The following is a 19775-nucleotide window of genomic DNA, read 5'->3' as shown; positions in this document are numbered from 1 at the left end:
AATCTCACTCTTTCTTCTAGAATAATTGAAATCCTTATTATTGTGCAGATGTTCGGTCATGTTCTATTCTTTGTGATCCCATGGGCCATAGAACACCAAGCCATTCTATTCTCCACTATCTCCCAAAGTCTGTCCAAACTCAAGTTTGTTTTTATGACACTCACCACCTCATCTTCTATTATGCCCTTTTCCTTTTCCCTTCAATCTTTCCCAACATCAGGGTTTTCTCCAAGTCTGGTCTTCTTGTTATATGACCAAAATATTTAAGATTCAGCTCAAATTAATTCTTTAATTTTCATTTCTTTAAGTATTTACTGATGTGATTTCCTTGCTATCTGAGGGGCAGCATCCCATTTGAAAGTGTGCATTCTGCAGTGCTCAGCTTTCCTCTAGCCATATATTGCTACTGGAAGAACCAAAGCTCTAACTCTATGGACCTTTGTCAGCAAGACAATGTTTTTGCCTTTGAGTATACTGTCCTGATTTGTCATAGTTTTCCTTCCAATAAACAAGCATCTTTTAATTTCATGAGTCTAGTCACCATCTGCAGTGATCTTTGAACCCAAGAATATAAAATCTGAAACTGCTTCTCTCTCTATTTGCCAATTGGGATCTTAGTGTTTTTAATGTTTAAGTTTCAAGCCAGTTTTTACACTCTCTTATGTCACTTTCATCAAGAGTATTCTGGATTCTTTACTTCCTGCCATCAGAGTGTATTCTCTGAGATTGTTCCAATCTTTCAATAACCTTAATTCCAGCTTTTGATTCATCCAGCCTGGCATTTCATATGATGTACTCTGCATATGAGTTAAATAAATAAGATGACAACAGACAGCATTATTGTGCTCCTTTTCCAATCTTAAACCAATCAGTGCCTCCATGTTCCCTTCCACTGATGCTTCTTGGCCCACATACAGATTCCTTAGAAAACAAGTATGATGATCTAGTGCCTCCGTATCATCAAAATTCATAGCAAGATAAAAGGCAAGATGGCTGGTGATGACTCAGCATGCTAAGGATGACCTGCAGAGACTGACTGGGTTTTAAGCACTTCACAATACTAGCTTCAGCCACTCTCATGGCCATTGGAACAAATTGTACTCATCTGCCCATTCTGCTGGGGAAAGTCTTCATGTGCTTGCAGTAGACATCTGCCTAACCCACTAATGGGTTTGAAGCCTGCCAGTTATCCTCAACCTGGCTTAGTCTGTCACCAAGACGATTTACTGGTCACTACTCATCCTACGCCCACTTGGAGCCACAGATGAGAGATGGGTGAAGGTAGACACCAAAGGTAGATGAGCAGCCCTGAAAAAGGCTCAACTAGTGCCCCCTGAGCACCTCCTCAAGGAGCTTATCTTCTACAGACAGGAAACACATGTCATGTTCAACTCTGTGACCCTTTTTGGGATTCTCTTGGCAAAGGTACCCAAGTGGTTTGCCATTTCTTTTTACAGATTAGAAAACTCAGGGAAACAGGATTAAGTGATTTGCTCAGGATCACACAGCTGATAAGTGCCTGAAGCCAGATTTGAACTCAAAAATATCAGTCTTCCTGACTCCAGAAACACTCTATCCCTTATACCACCTAGATACCCATAACAAAGGATAAGTAATTACAAAATGAATTTTGTGTTTACATTGTGTTGGGAGAACTAAAAACTGGGGGATTGAGTACTTGATCTTTTTTTTTGACTAATGGACCACAGCTTTACTATCTCATTGTTGACTGAAAGATGAAAGTATAGACGATCCCATTGTGTTTATTTTGTTAGATAACCTAAAAATGAAAATAAAAATAATTGACTCAATCAGTCAATTGACTACTGAGAGAGTAGTAGTTTCTCTCAGAGACTGAGAGAGTAGTCTCTCTCCCAGGTGAGACCTATAATTACACAAAGGAATTTGGCCTGATCATCTGTACAGGAAAGACCAAATGGATAAAAAGATAGAGATAAGGAGAAGAATGCCTTAAAAAAGCAAGATTAGCCAATTGGGAAAGGAGATACAAAAACTCACTGAGGAAAATAATTCTTTAAAAATTAGAATTGAGCAAATGGAAGCTAATGACTATGAGAAATCAAGATACGATAAAGCAAAACCAAATGGATAAAGAATATAACTCAGATTTCAACAGGTTTATGAATGAATAACAGTATGTATGTCTGAGATGAGGGAAAATATGGATAATGAATTAGGCCCAGGGCTGAAAAAGAGGAGGGCTGGGACAGGTCATTTTCAGGAAATTTCAAAGCATCTTTAACTGGCCTGGTGGATAAAGTACACAGCCTGCAGAGAGACTCCTCTTCCAGACTTCAAAACTGGCCTCAGACACCTATTAACTGTGTGACCTTGGGCAAATCACTACACCTGTTTGCCTCAGTTTCCTTGTCTGTAAAATGAACCAGAAAAGGAAATGGCAAACCACTCTAGTATCTCTGTTAAGAAAACCTCAAATGGGGTCACAGAGTAGGACCCAATTGAAATGAACAACAAGACAACTAGAAGGCAGCCAATAGAGAGGGATAGATGGAAGATGTGTAAGAGAGAAGGGATCAATACTATATTATGGAATGGTTTGCTGTAAGCAGCTGCCAATAAAATCAAAGGTACAGGATGAGGATTTAGGCTAACTAGTATGAGTTAAGCGTTTGCTTATTCTGCCTATGTTCCAAGTAGTGTACTAAGCCCTCAGATTATTGAGAGGGGGAGGTAAAAAAAAAAAATCCCCACTCTCAAAGAGCTCAGAGTCTGATGGGTTCAATTCTGAGATTTTTCAAGAAGCAGTGTTCATTTATTCATTCATTTGTTTATTTATTTGCTTTTAGATGAGGAGTCAGAACTGATTCTTTTCAGTGTGAGTATTTACACCTCAGAATTCAGCAGATACTACAAATCAAGACTTGGTTGATTATTTGTTGATTGTCTAGGCTTAAGAAAATGATGGAAAAAATGTTAAGATGTGTTCCATGTTCTTTATATGTATAAAATTGTAGATCCATTTTTATTTTATTTTGATAAATGGTGTAAGATAGTAATCTACAGCCTTCTGCCAGCCTGCTTTCCAGTTTTCCCAACAATTTTTACCAAATGATGTATTCATACCCACAAAGCTTAAAGGACACAGATAGCCCAGGGCATCTCACTGGAAACAGCAGTGGGATTTGGCAGCTCCCTGAGTGTCTGAGCAAGCTTTTAGGGATTGCACTGGTCACCTCCATATGTGAGGAAGGGGTTAGAAAGGATGTCTTAAAAACTGTCTATCTACCCACTTCTAGTCTTATTACTGCAAAAAAAAAAAAATCAAAACTTCTGCCAAGTTGATTCCACTCATCATTGGTACATGAAATGTGCTACTTAGAGACAACACAAAATCCCATAGACCTGAAAGACGAGCAGCCTTTGTTGTGAGTGAACAAAACAGGTGTTACATTCAAATAGCAGCCCAGAGTGAAACAAGGCTGCCAAATGGAGGCTTGGGCTTGGGCAACCCCCTTGGGAGTCTAAACAGCCCTCTAAGTATCACACTACTCCCTTCCTGGTGTGAGGCCTGGGCTACAAAAGTAGAGGGAATGTTGGGGTGTGATTTTTTGTTTGCAAATGATTGTGTACTCAATGCAGCCTCTGAAGCTGAGATACAATATAGGATGGATTGATTGCCGTTTGCAAATTTTGACTAATATCAATCCAATCAAACATGGGTCCTCCATCAGCCAGCACCACACCATCCAGATGCGGAACCATCGATGACAGAAAATGGTAGAGTTTTGGATGCTGTGGATAAGGGTCCTTACCTTGGCAGTATACCTTTTATAAGACAAAGACTCCAGCAGAAGGCCTTCCCATGTGTATTTATTATATTCATAAAGCCACTCTCCTTTATGAATCTTTATATGATAAATAAACACTGTCCTAAGGTGCAAGGTTTTTCCATATTCATTATATAAGAGTTCTCTCATATAAATTAAGATGTATATTTATTTCCTCAGAAGAAGCAGGTAGGGGATGCCATAATACACAGAGTGATGTCTGGAATCAGGGAGACTTCTCTTCCTGAGTTCAAATCTGCCTTCAGACACTTACTAGCTGGGTGACTCTGGGCAAGTCACTTAAACCTGTTTGCCTCAATTTCCTAAGGTGTCTTTGCCAAAACAATCCCAAAAGGAGTTACAGAGAGTTGGACGTGACTGAAAATGACTGAATGATAACGATAAAACTTCCTCAAAAGGGCTTTCTCATGTTCATTACAGACATAAGGTCTCTGATGTCGAATAAATTTTATGCTCAAATAGAACACCTTCCCATGGTGATTACATTCAAAAGGTCTCTCTCTAGTCCGAACTTTTTTCTGAGAGCTTAGGACAGTGGCAGACATGGAAGGAAGATAATTCCCATATTCCTTACGTTGATCTGGTATCTCTCCAATATGAAGTCTCTGACGATGGGGTCTTGAAATATATTTGTTATTCATTAAATTTATAAAGTTTCAAGAAGCAACTAGATGATACAATAGATAGTATATTAGACCTCAAGTCATGAGGGGCTCAAATCCAATCTCAGGCCTTTACTAGTTGTTTAACCATGGACAAGTATCACCATCTGTTTGCCTCAGTTTCCCCACTGTAAAATAGCACCCAACTCCCAAGGTTGTTAAGAAGATAAAATGAGATAGTATTTTTATAGTACTTTGCAAACCTTAAAATGCTTATAGAAATATTATTATTGCTATTGTTTCTCTCTAATGTTTAGTAACATTTCTCTTCTACCTTTAAGCTTTCCCATATTCTTCCATCCATACGTTTCTCACCATACTTATTCTATGTGAGATCTGACTGTAATTGAAGGGTTTCTTGCTTCAACAATTTCCTACTAAGCTTATCTGTTCAGAAAGAGTGCTGGCCCTGAGCTGCATCTTCTCCCATATTTATCATGTTCATGGCCTCTCATTTGATTGGGAGTGTTCCTTTCAGTGATTTTTATTTGCCTGAAATGTTCCTCCTCATTGATCTGCTGCGCTGTCTCTACCCTGGCACTGCATCCCCGATTTCTCACAAGCTAGAGACATAAAAACCATCCTTATCAGTGTTTCCTGGGAGGACTGATCCATAAAAATGCATAGCTTTGGAGCTGACTCCCTGGTTTTCAAAAGGTTTCTTCCAACATGCAAGACAAAAAATATAAACCCCCATTCTCCCCAACATAATTGTTATTCCAGTATCCTCTTTCCTTTGTAAAGAAAAAATTAACTGTCTGATTTTAAATGATAGAAGAAATCATAACAGAATCTCGTGTTTATAATTCCCTTTTCAGAATTCCTAAAAAAAAAAAAAAAAAGGTTTAAAATTGATCCTTAAAACGACTTTGTGATGTGAGGTCAGTTATTATATTCTCCAAAAAAGGGAACATAGGTTCAGAATGATAACAATAATAGCTAATAATAATTTGTTGTTGTTCAGTTGTGTCCAACTCTTATGACCTCATTTGGGATTATCTTGGCAGAGACATTGGAGTGATTTGCCACTTCCTTCTCCAGCTCCTTTTACAGATAATAAAACTGAGGCAAACGGGTTAAAGAGACTTGTCCAAGATCACACCACTAAGTATCTGGGACAGAATTTGAACTTAGAAAGATGAGTATTCCTGACTTCAAACCCAGTGGCATATTTATTCTAGTTGATTTTAAAGGGAAGAATTGGAACCATTTTCCAGGAACCACAAGAAAATACTTTTTCAACTCAGGGCCAGGAAAGAATATTCTGACAGTCAGAATATCTTAAAAATCAGCTCTTTCAATCAACTTAGCATTAATGATAGATAGATTTAGCGCCAGAAGACCCAGTATTAAATTTTGATTTTGCATCCCCACTCTTAGCATAGCACCAGGCACATGTAAGCCCTTAATAAATGTTAGCTGATTATCTTTTTAATCCTCTCTATCTCTGTTTGGATAAGAATTTTCTCTCTAGCCATACTTGTAAAACATAGTTGATCTCATTGTAGTCTAATTTTTTTTTTATGGTATGATTTTTTTTTTTTAATTCTAGGTGAAAATCCTTTGTGAGCTTATTGTGGTACGAGTTATAAAATGTTGACCTAACTATAATTAGATAGATAGATAGATAGATAGATAGATAGATAGATAGATATAGATACAGATATAAATATAGATATATGTGGCATATAATATAACTTCTCTATATTTTTCTCAATAATTATTGTGAAATAGGGAATTTCTCTCCAATAAGTTCCTATTCTTATGTTTACTGAAATGGGGTTGTTGGATTCATTTGGGTCACATTCTTGCTAATTTAGTCTAGCCTATTGATCTACTTTCATATCTTTTAACCCTTACCAATAGTTTTGATGGTTTACCACTTTATAATATGATTTAATATTGTATTATTATATTGATTGATATTTAATATTATTATAATATCATATTAGTCATTCCTACTTTTTCCATTTGGGGAGGATTCTAGTTACTTTATCTCTCCAAATGAATATGATGATTTTAGCTGTGTAATTTACCCCCTTAGTAATTTAGGTTGCATGACAAAAACATGTAAATGTATTTTAATAACATATTATTACATTGGTTTGGCACAACTAGGAACAATGAATATCCCTTGATGTATTGGAACACAAGGTTTTGCAAGGGTGAATCTTGAAAACTATCTATACATGTGTTTTGAAAATAAAAAAAGATTTAAATTAAAAAATACCAAAAAGTTCTTTAAATAAAGTTTTTATGAATGTGTTTATACAAGTCTGTGTTTGCCTTAGTAGTTTGGCTCTGGGATGTTTAATGCATGTGATAGTTAATTTGAATGGGATTTCATTTGATCAATAACCCCTTCCTGAGTGCTAACTATATGCTAGGTATTGTGTAGGGTGTTGGAAATTTTTTTTAAGTGGGGACAAGATGTGAAAATGTAGATTTTAGTCAAAATATATTTGAATATAGATACTAGGGAGGTCATTTGGGGAAAATAGTACTAACAATGGCTGGAATTGGGAATCAGAGAAGGCTTTCCATAGATGATGCTTGAATTGAATCTTAAAGAAAAATAGAAAATTTTAATAGTAGAGATGAAAAGAGAATTTATTCTGAGGGACTGTGCCTGGACATGGAGACAAGAGATCATTTCTTTGTTTATTTATAATATATTTATGTATAAATAATATTATATATAATGTAATATTATAATAATATTTAATTTTTCCCAATTATAAATAAGGACAATTTTTAACATTCTTTTTTTTTTCCTTTGAGTACCAATTTTTCTTTCTCCTCCTCCCTTCTCTCCCCACTCTTCTTGAGATGGTTAGCAATTTGATGCAGGTTATATATTGCTACCATGCAAAATATATTTTTACATTAGTCATGTTAAAAAAGAAACAGTCCAAAGGGGGAAAAATATAAATAATAAAGGAAATGAAACTAGTCAGCTCTGATCTGCAATCAAACTCCATTAGTTCTTTCTCTGGATCTGGATAGCATTTTTTCATCATGGGCCCTTTGGAATTAAGACATTGCCATTTGGGAAGAAGAGTAAGAAGATAGGTTTGGTTGGATTGTACCCTAAGTGAAAGGGAGTAAAGTGTTTAAGACTGGAAAGATTGTTTTGGATGGATTGAGGCAACCAGTTAGTGATGTACAATGAAGGTTCAGGAGAGAGACTTGGGCTGCATGTTTTGAGCATGCATAGGAGTTGATGAAGTCACTGAGAAAGTGGAGAGAGGGAGAAAAAAAAGATGGCCTAAGAGAGTGTTGTGCAGAATAACAATTAAGGGGACAGATATGGATGATGATCCTGTAGACAAGACCGAGAAGGAACAGCAGACAAACAAGCAGAAAGAGAGCCATGAGAGAATAGTCACATAGGGTTCCTTTTTAACCCCTTCCCCACACCAGAAAGTGAGCAGTGATACCCCTACTCAGATGCCCAGGGAGCTACCAAATCTCACTGCTGCTTAAAGTAAGAAGTGGTCCATCCTTGCAGGGATGTGACTACAGTTCCCAATGTATCCTCATCTGCTGCTTTGTCACTTGCCCATCATCACCACAGGACTTTGAGATAGGTAAAAATGTTAAGTGGCTTGAATGATAATTTTTGATTTGAGCATAAAGTAAATTAAGTGAGACAGAGCTGCTTGAATTTATTGGTCTCATTCTCTCAGTCATCAGAAACCAGTGGCAAGATCAAAGTCATGTTCCTTTGGGGTGTCTTGGGATGCATTGGATGTGGAAAGTGCAACTCCATTGGACTGGCTGCAATCTTCGAATGCCAAATATACGTTTGCCTAAAAGACTATTTTTGGAGAATTCATGCAAGGCAGGAGCTCACATAGAGGTCAGAAGAAGTGATGCAAGGACACCCTCAAAGTTTCTCTGAAGACATTTGGAATCAATTGTAAGATGTGATAGACTCTGGCACAAGACCACCCAGCATGTGCCCACAACTGAGAAGGTGCTGTGCTTGATGGACAAAGCAGCATTTATTGCTTAAGCTCAAAAGAAACTGGACATGTATGCATTTAGAGCAATCTCCATTCCAACTGATCAGACTATTTGTGCCTAATCTGTGGTAGAGCCTCCCAAGCTCTCATTGGTCTGATCAGCCAGAATCATACACATGCTCTACCTTGACCCCAACATAGTAATGGCGTTTTGCTCTACTTTGACAATAACCTATCTGGCCATTATAAGTTTTGCTCGTCTAAATGTTTTCTTTGCCTTTATAGAACTTGGCCACATCCCTTTGCACCCCCTAATTTATACACCACGGTTCCACAATGACCACAATGATCAATGTTTCATGCAACATGCACTGGTTGCACGATTTAATTTTGCTTTATATATTACCTTTTGCTTTAAAAAAAAAACTTGGTTCATATATAAATATCTCGTTAAAAATGGCTTCTACAAAAGACTTACTATTATTTGAGAGCAGATGGCGTCTTGTACTCTTTTCTGTTGTCCATAATGCTTATCCAATACTGACATATAGTAAATACTTGTTGACTTGAATGCATTCACTGAAGAATCTCAAATCTCTTTTGAATCACCGTCACATTCTGATAAACAAGAAGTCAATTGATCAACAATAATCCCTGATTGCCTTCTCTCATTTTTGGAGATCTTTTTTCCCCTTTATCTTTCTTTATTATTATTAATAACATTCTTTTCTTTTTTCGGTTTTGAATTTCAGATTCTCTCTATCCCTCCCAACTCACTCACTGAAAAGGAAAATAATATGATATCAATTATATGTGTGAAATCATGCAAAGCATGTTCTCATAGTAGCCATATCATAAAAAAGCAAAAAAAAAAAAAAGGTGAGAAAAATTATACTTCAACTTTTACTTAGAGTTCATTACTTTCTATCTCAAGATAGATACCACTTTTTTTCCATTATGAGTCCCAAGGCAATGGCATTGCCTTGGATTATTGGATTGATCACAGTCTTTCACAATTGAACATCATTGTAATGTTGCTCTGTGTATGATGATGATATCCTGGTTCTTCTCACTTCACTTTGCATCATTTCATATAAGTCTTGTCATGTCATATAGATCTTGTCAACTCCCTTTGTCATTTCTTATGTCATAATAGTATTTCATCGCAATCACGTACCATGGCTTGTTCAGCCATTTCCCAAGTGATGGGCATCCCAATTTCCAATTCTTTGCCACCACAAAAAGAACTGCTGTAAATAACAAATGGTTTTTAATTCATTCATTCAAAATCCCAGTTTTTCATCCTTTGATGCTGGATACATTGATTTTATTTTTGAAAAGCTATTATATTTATATGATTTATTTTTGTGTATTTTTGTACATATAAGTCCTTTTCCTTTAATCTTTTTGGGATATAAATCTCACAGTGGTATTGCACAGTTTTTATAGCCTTTTGAACATAGTTCCAGATTGTTTACCAAAATGGTTGGACCAATTTACTATTCCCCCCAATAATTCATTAATGTACCTATTTTCCCTCATCCCTTCTAACATTTACTATTTCTGATAATTGAGAGGTGTTCAATATCTTTTACTCACTAGACTCCTATGAGGTGATACCTCAGGGATTTAAACTTTGCATTTTTCTTATTATTGGTGATTTTGAATATTTTTTCAGTAATTATTGATACTTTATATGTCTTTCTTTGAAAAAGTTTTGTCATAGTTTTCAACCACTTGTCCACTTGGGAATGGTTCTTAATTTTAGATATTTGTGTCTTCCCTATAAATGTAAGTTGTCATGCCCATCAATTGGAGAATGGTTGGGTAAATTGTGATATATGAATGTTATGGGATATTATTGTTCTGTAAGAAATGTCCAGCAGGATGATTTCAAAGAGACTTGGAGAGACTTACATGAACTGATGCTGAGTGAAATGAGCAGAACCAGGAGATCATTATATACTTCAATGATACTATATGAGGGATGTATTCTGACGGAAGTGAATTTCTTCGACAAAGAGAAGATTTAACTCAGTTTCAATTGATCAAGGATAGACAGAAGCAGCTACACCCAAAGAAAGAACACTGGGAAATGAGTGTGAACTGTTTGCATTTTTGTTTTTCTTCCCGGGTTATTTATACCTTCTGAACCCAATTCTCCCTGTGCAACAAGAGAACTGTTCAGTTCTTCACACATAGATTGTATCTAGGAAATACTGTGACATATGTAACATGTATAGGACTGCTTGCCATCTGGGGGAGAGGGTGGAGGGAGGGAGAGGAAAAGTCGGAACAGAAACAAGTCAAGGGATAATGTTGTAAAAAATTACCTTGGCATGGGTTCTGTCAATAAAAAGTTATAATTATTTTTTAAAAATGTAAGTTGTCAGGCTTTTATTTGAAAATTGAATGCAAAACTGTTCCTCCTTTTCTTCATTCCTTCCAATCTTCTCCATGCTGAAGTTGCCTAACTCTATTTAGGGTACCAAAAGAAGCATTCTGTCCAATTCTTTATCCCTTTCTGCAACCTTGGCTCAGAACATCCAGCTCTCATCTGTGTGTCAAAGCAAGATCAGTGTGGCCCCTTCTTTCTCAACTTTCCTTCCAATCCCCTTTCTTTCCCACCCAATCCTTGCCTCAGTGGATGGGAATGTAGAATCCATACACTACTGCATTCATGAGCTCAGTTCCTCACTCCTGCTTCCCAGTGATGGTAGGTCAAGATAGGTCAAACTCCCCTGCCTTAAAGAATGGACAAAGCTACTCACACCACTTAGATGAACTGGTAGCTATCAACTACAGACTTTATAATTAAGACTCACAGGGTCTTGTCATCCTCCCTGAAGCTGAATCCTAAAGCCCTCTGAGCCTTACCATGTGCTTGGCTGCCTAGCCCTTCATACTCCTGTACATTGTCCTCTGACCTACCAATGTATTCTAAAGATCCTAGGGCCTTGCCATGTTTCCCTCAGCCAAATCCTTAGAACTTCTGGATCTTTCTGATATGCACCTAAACTCTCAGCTGGGCCAACTCCCTAAATTAGAGTGAGTATTTCTTGAGAGCAGATACTCTTTTGCTTTTTCTGCTTGTGTCCATAGCACATAGCACAGTGTTGGCACTTAATAAATGCTTTTTCATTCATTTATTCAAAATCCCAACTTTTCATCTTTTGAGTCTAAATACATTCAATCAATGTATTTAGAATTTTATTTTTGAAAAGCCTTTATGTTTTGTATTGTGAATTTCCTATTGTCCTTCCCTTCCATGCACTGCACGGGTGAGCCCTTAGTATGGGTTGTTGGTGTTTAGTTGTGTCTGACTCTTCATGATCCTATTTTGGAGTTTTCTTGGAAAAGATGCTAGAGTGGTTTGCCATTTCCTCCTCTAGCTCATTTTAAAAATGAGGAAACTGAAGCAAACAAGTGAAGTGATTTACTCAGGGTCACATAGCTAATAAGTAGCTGAGGATAGATTTGAATTCATGAAGATGAATCTTCCTGATTTCAAGTCCAGTGCTTAATCCACTGCACCACCTAGGTATCCATCGGCATGGAATCTTCTCCTTACTGCAGGAAGGCAAGGCTGAGTTGGTGAGACCAAGAGAGTTTCAGTTCTTATTCTCATGCAGTCTTTTTTCTGATTCTCCTGGCTTCCAGCTTTGAGAGAAAAGACAAAAAAGACCAATCTCATTTCACACTGCTGAGGGAAAAACTCTGAGAAGACATGAGTGGAGCTCTCAGTCTTCATCATGTCCCTCTCCCCAGCTTGCTGCTCTAGAGGCTTCAGGGTGAGATCTAGGATTCTCTCTCTTGATTGAGCGGAATGATCTCACTTCCAATGAGGAAACTTTCACTCTGCATCTTCTGGCACACTGTAGAGGTCTAGAACTCTGAATCAAGGATAGCACGGTCCTTGTAATTAAGCACCTACTGAGTGTGAAATAATGGTTTTCTATGGTGATGTAATGGTTGTGTGTACTCAGTATGTTGTAGTGATGTCATTGTACTGAGGTATTTAAGAGAGTCTCAGACATAGAAGGCTCTATTAGCCACAGACACAGAGAAGACTTCAGGCTCCAGACTCCAGAGTCCAGACTCCATCTTCGAACAGCCACGTTATGGCCCTTCTGCTTCCTTCAGTCCTCCTACTAAGACCAAGGACGCGACTGATCCCAAGGTCCTCCAGAAAGCTAGCCCGGACATTACAGCACATATTCTCCTATTACAAAGCTTCTTAAACTGTGGATAAAGACCCAGCGAAAGATATCAGATATTCCACTAAGATTTAATTCTTTATGTAAAGATAAATAATCTATTTCATTGGTGTGCAGATTTGCTTTCATATAGTAAAATTATATGCATATCAAATAATTATTTTAAAATAATTTAGATTATTTATTATCAGTAAAACTTTGATTTGTATATGTATTTTACATAGTTATATATTTTATATATAGATATATGTTTATATATATTATATCTATATACCCAGGGTCACATAAAAATTTCTCAGCAAAAAGGAGTCATGAATGGAAAAAGTTTAAGAATCCCTAACCTATAGATAGTTTCCTTGATTTCTGCTTTGTTATGATTTGGATAAATGGATTTCTTTGCTACTTGTTACTCAAGTTCATTGTGAAACTGGTTTTTGATGGGAAAGGGGTCAAGTCTTGAATAGAAAACTTAGAGTCCTCCTTTCTTTTTTATTTTTTAAAATATTTTTATTTTCAAAACATATGCATGGATAATTTTTCAACACTGACTCCTGCATAGCCTTGTGTTTCAGATTTTCTCCTTCTCTTTCCCCACCTTCTTTTTCCCCACCCCCTCTCCTAGATGGCAAGCAATCCAATATGTTATACATGTTAAAATATATGTTAACCACAATATGTGTAAACATATTTATACAGTTATTTTGCTGCACAAGAAAAATCAGATCAAAAAGGAAAGTAAATGAGTAAGAAAACCAAATGCAAGGGAACAACCACAAAAAGAATGAGAATGCTACGTTGTGGTCCACACTCAGTTCCCACAGTCCTCTCTCTGGGTGTAGATGGCTCTCTTCATCACAAGATCATTGTCATTAGTTATCTTGTTGTTGGAAAGAGTCACATTCATCATAATTGATCGTTGTATAATATTGATGTTGCCATGTACAAAGATCTTGGAGTCCTCCTTTCTCCCATTTGGTGAAACAGTGATGAAAAATTATATTGAACCTGATAGGTTGAATTCTAGTGCCCCTTTGTCTGAGGAGCAGTGTGGCCTCTGGCTCCAATTTCCTGTCTCCCCCCTCCCACCCTTTTACCCCACACCCCTTCCCTGACCCCTTGGCATGAATTACTGTCTCTCTTGGAGAAGAGGAGGAAGAGTCTGGAAATGTCTATTCTACCTTCCTCCAACCCCCACACAGCTACATCCCCATTTACACCTCACCACACGCAGAGCCTCAGTCTCCCCGTCTATAAAATGAATGGTTGGGATTGATCAGATGGTTTTTAATGTCCCTTCTGATGCTAAACCTAGGGAAACATTCCCAGTGGGCCATTTGGTGCAAAGACTCCAAGGATGGGCATTGACATGTAAGATGTGGGAACTGTGGATGGTCAAGTTTTTTTTTTTTTTCTTTCTTTCTTTTTTTTTTTGTTTTTTTAAACTTTTTATTGACAGAACCCATGCCAGGGTAATTTTTTACAGCATTATCCCTTGCATTCACTTCTGTTCCGATTTTTCCCCTCCCTCCCTCCATCCCCTCCCCCAGATGGCAAGCAGTCCTTTACATGTTAAATAGGTTACAGTATATCCTAGATACAATATATGTGTGTAGAACCGAACAGTTCTCTTGTTGCACAGGGAGAATTGGATTCAGAAGGTAGAAATAACCCGGGAGGAAAAACATAAATGCAAGCAGTTTACATTCATTTCCCATTGTTCTTTCTTTGGGTGTAGCTGCTTCTGTCCATCCTTGATCCATTGAAACTGAATTAGCTCTCTTTGTCGAAGAGATCCACTTCCATCAGATACATCCTCATACAGTATTGTTGTTGAGGTATATAATGATCTCCTGGTTCTGCTCATTTCACTTAGCATCAGTTCATGTAAGTCTCGCCAGTCCTCTCTGTATTCATCCTGCTGGTCATTCCTTACAGAACAATAATATTCCATAACATTCATATACCACAATTTACGCAACCATTCTCCAATTGATGGGCATCCATTCATTTTCCAGCTTCTAGCCACTACAAACAGGGCTGCCACAAACATTTTTGCACACGTGGGTCCCTTTCCTTTCTTTAGTATCTTTTTGGGATATAAGCCCAGTAGAAACACGGCTGGATCAAAGGGTGTGCACAGTTTGATAATTTTTTGAGCATAGTTCCAAATTGCTCTCCAGAATGGTTGGATTCGTTCACAACTCCACCCACAATGTATCAGTGTCCTAGTTTCCCACATTCCCTCCAACATTCCACATTATCTTTCCCTGTCATTCTGGCAGGTGTGTAGTGGTATCGATGGTCAAGTTTGAAGGCATAGAGACCGTGTATAAAGAATAGGTCTGGAAACATGGGCGAGAACCAGACTAGAGAGCTTTGGGAGTCCGGTTGTGAAATTTACACTTCACCACCAGGTGGCGCTAGAGTCCCTAACCTGGTCCTATTCATCAGTATGGCTCAGTTGCTGGGCCAGTCTCAGCTGCTCCTCCTAGTGGGCACAGCATGTCACTCCACAACCCAAAGGGCCCCTTCAAGAGCCTTTCTTTGCTCTCCTCCCATCCTCCTCTCTTTGATTGTTGTGTCCCCAGGAGCTCACTATCTGGATTCGCATCAGCTCTTCTCTAATACCCCATACTACTGCCCAAACACCACCTCAACTTACCCATCTCATGCGATGGCCTCCTCCACAGGAATTGACAAAGCTGTACGTGATACTTTGCTCCTGGCACTGGATTAATAAAATTATAGTTAATAAATATAATTAATTTATAGTCCATCTTCTATAGTTCGGCCGCAGACCTTCCAAGCGCTCCCAGAACTGGGCAGTTTTCAGGCAGAATCTAGGCTGCCCTGAACGCAGGCAATATAGGAAAGACAGAGTTTGGATGAGTGATTCTCTTTTTTTTTTTTTTAATTTTATTTTATTTAATAATAACTTTGTATTGACAGAATCCATGCAAGGGTAATTTTTTACAACATTATCCCTTGCACTTGCTTATGTTTCGTTTTTTCCCCTCCCTCCCTCCACCCCCTCCCCAGATGGCAAGCAGTCCTATACATGTTAAATATGTTGCAGTATATCCTAGATATAATACATATTTGCAGAACCAAACAGTTCTCCTGTTGCACAGGGAAAATTGGATTCAGAAGGTAAAAATAACTCGGGAAGAAAATCAAAAATGCAAATAGTTCACATTCATTTCCCAGTATTCCTTCTTTGGGTGTAGCTCTTTCTGTCCATCATTTATCCATTGAAACTCAGTTAGGTCTCTTTGTCAAAGAAATCCACTTCCATCAGAATACATCCTCATACAATATCGTTGTCGAAGTGTATAATGATCTCCTGGTTCTGCTCATCTCACTTAGCATCAGTCCATGTAGGTCTCTCCAAGCCTCTCTGTATTCATCCTGTTGGTCATTTCTTACAGAACAATAATATTCCATAACATTCATATACCACAATTTACCCAGCCATTCTCCAATTGATGGGCATCCATTCATTTTCCAGTTTCTAGCCACTACAAACAGGGCTGCTACCAACATTTTGGCACATACAGGTCCCTTTCCTTTTTTTAGTATCTCTTTGGGGTATAAGCCCAATAGAAACACTGCTGGATCAAAGGGCATGCACAGTTTGATAACTTTTTGGGCATAATTCCAGATTGCTCTTCAGAATGGTTGGATTCGTTCACAGCTCCACCAACAATGCATCAGTGTCCCCGTTTTCCCGCATCCCCTCCAACATTCATCATTATTTTTTCCTGTCATCTTAGCCAATCTGACAGGTGTGTAGTGATATCTCAGAGTTGTCTTAATTTGCATTTCTCTGGTCAATAGTGATTTGGAACACTCTTTCATGTGAGTGGTAATAGTTTCAATTTCATCATCTGAAAATTGTCTGTTCATTGGATGGGTGATTCTCAAAGCCACTTAACGTGGAAATGCACAAAAGGTGTATAACAGTACTGGTGGTTGTTCAGTCATGACATCCCATCCATGGAGGGTTTGGGGGCAAGAATCCTGGAGTGATTTGTCATCTTCTCCAGTGGATCAAGGCAAACTGAAGTTAAATGATTTGCCCCAAATCACACACTTAGTGAGTGTCTGAGGTTCTCAGGTCTTACCTACTGCAGCCCCAGTGCTCTATCCACTGAACCACCCACTGCCTCAGGGTGGTGGAGCCTGAAGTGCAGAGCAGTGGTGGCAAACACAAACAGAAACAGGGACCAGTAAACTGTATGAAAGGATCCCTGTGGACTGCAGACTGACTTCAATCATGTTAATATATAGTTATCACAGATAATGTTAATATGTGATTGTCTATATTTTATTGCATTTAATTTTTTTACATAATCTTAATCTGGTTCTTAATCATGGACTTCTGTAGGCAGCATGGCAAAGGTAAACTACTGAGGTTCAAGCCATCGATCTAACCAGGGCCGATCTTTAGATGAAGACTCAAAAACTCAGTCCATAAGACTCTGAAACTACTGAGTGACAGACTTAGGATCTCCTAAAAAATGGGAAATCTTGAAGACTGTTGCTTTTGCTTTTGGCATACAGCCAATGGAGGGTACCTCTAAGTGGTTCAGAATATAGCTTGCTCATTTGGGAAGTTAGCAAACTGCCTGTTAGTGGCCAGGATATCAGTGGAAATGGGGAGGCTCTAATTAAACCTCAGCCTCCTCCCCAGTCTCCCCCAATGCCATCAGGAACTGTTATGAGCCAAGTTATAAAACATATTTGAGGCAATAAGAGCTAATTTTGCCCCCAGGTGCTGAAGAAGACTTTTGAGAGTCTCTTGGATAGCAAGGAGGTCAAATCAGTCAATATTTAAATTAATTCAGACTACACACTGGCAGGTCAAATACTGACCCTGAATCTGAAATACTTTGGCCACATAATGAAAAGACAGCACTCTTTGGAAAAGACTCTGATGTTGGAAAAGATTGAAAGCTAAAGGAGAAGGGGATGGCAGAGGATGAGAGGGAGAGTGTCATGGAAACAGTGAACATGAACTTGGATAGACCCTAAGAAACAGGAGAGATTGGAAGAACTTGGTGTGCTATTGTGCATGGGATCATGAAGAGTCAGATGTGTCTGAACAACCAAACAACAATAAATATGATCTGGAGCCTGGGAGTGCTTTCAGTGAACTCCTGATCCAATAGGGAACATTCTTGTTTTTGACTGCCTTGCTGGTAGATTTTTTTTTCCTGGCCTGATCCTAATTACCCCAGAGACTACTTTTACTTAGGATATTTGAAGATGTTTTTCTGAAATGGAATGTTAATTTTAATCCTCAGAATGCATTGTTCATTGCACCAGATTCTGGGACCCTGCTCTGGCAAAGGGAATGTGTTGCTCTTCCCCTCTGATGTCCCCATTTCTCTCACTTTGTGACCTTTTAGATTGAGACATCTTCCCTCCAAGTTAAGTGCCTTCCTTTCACGCTTTCCTCTCTCTATTCTAAAAGAAAACCCAAGCACTCTAAGAAGGTGGAGTGGCAGACAGAGTAAGAGAGACCTGAAACCTAGGATTTGGGGCTTTCCAAGATAAGGATTGTCCCCAGAGAATAGAAGAGCTAAGTATGGATACTGAAACATAAGCCCTTTCCCTTGGAAAACTACTAGGAAGAGATAAACATTGTTACCCTCCTATGAACCCCCTCAAAGAGGTCCCAAGAGATTCAGGGAAAGATTCCTGGCCTGGAAGCTTGAATTCTTACTCCTGTGATCTTCAAAAAGTCATTTTCCCTCCCTAGATTGAGGAGATAGAGTAGAAGATGGCCAAAGTCCCCTCCCCTATGCTCCTAAAGGGTCGCTCCAATGAGATAGGGGCAGACATCGCCAGGGCTGGGATTTTAATGACCAAGGATTCTCCAAGGCTAATGAGCCTAATTTGGATAAACCAGTGAATAGAAGAGGATAAATGCCTTGGCCAGTCATACAGCTGGTGTATGTGAAAGGTGGAATGTCTATTCAGATTCTTTTCATTTCAAGGCTACTTCTATTTCCCTTCTAGTACCTGCCTCCCAAGGCTTTTTTCTTCCAACTCTTGAGAGAGTGGGTGATCTGGAAAGAGCCCCCGGTCTAGATGGCTCCAAATTCTGTCTCTATCTAACCATATAACCTCAGATCTGAACATCTATTTCCTACTCTTTAACATGAGACAACTGGATTATGTGCTAAAGTGTTTTCTAGCTTGTGAAGAATTATCTAAGGTTATTATAAGGATGATTATCTCCTTTTTGCAGATCGAGACACTGAAGTTCAGAGAAGCTTGGATCTTGCTAAAACAGCAATTCAGTATTTCTAAAAGTCTAAACATTGTTTCCTTAAAAAACATGATTTCTGATTACTTTGTAACCATCTAAGAGCTTTGGGCACTAAGAACTTGAAACCTTATTTCTAACCTTAGATACTTTGTCTCTAAGAGGCTGATACTTTGTTTCTAAAATATTCTATTTCTAGATTTCTAAGATAGGGCATAGTGAAAAGAATGCTGGGCCTGGAGTCATCTTCATGAGTTCAAATCCAGACTCAGACACTTACTAGCTGTGTGACTGTAGACAAGTTTGCCTCAGGTTCCTCATCTAGAGAATGAGCTGGAGAAGGAACTGGTAAACTATCTTTGCCAAGAAAACCCCAAATGGGGTCATGAAGAGTCAGATATGACTGAAGAGGATTTTAAGACTTTAGACAATTCAGTTCTAGAAGTCTGACCCAAGCAGAAAAAGCAGATGAGTTAAGTGACTTAGAACCATGAATCAGCAGTCCTCAGTGAGCCCAATTCAAGTGACTGAGACTGGCAAGAGGCTCTATGAGGCTTCTGGTCTGAGGGTGGTTAGTGGAGAGAGAGTGGGGACCAAGGGAAGGTTATTCCACTTTAGGTGGCCAGCTGGAGACCAGAAAGGTGAGCTGCACAGAATCTGCCCTGGCCTCATTCTTAAAGGGAGGAAGGAGAGAATTCAAGTCGTTTATGGAGAATTCACACAGTCAAGCACTCACAAGGTGGTCAGAAAAAGCAATACAAGGACACTCTCAAGGCCTCTTTTAAGAACTTTAGAATTGATTGTGTGATGGGAGATATGGGGAT

Source organism: Antechinus flavipes, chromosome 1 (assembly GCF_016432865.1).
Source record: "Antechinus flavipes isolate AdamAnt ecotype Samford, QLD, Australia chromosome 1, AdamAnt_v2, whole genome shotgun sequence".
Taxonomy (NCBI): domain Eukaryota; kingdom Metazoa; phylum Chordata; class Mammalia; order Dasyuromorphia; family Dasyuridae; genus Antechinus; species Antechinus flavipes.
This window is presented reverse-complemented; position numbering follows the sequence as displayed.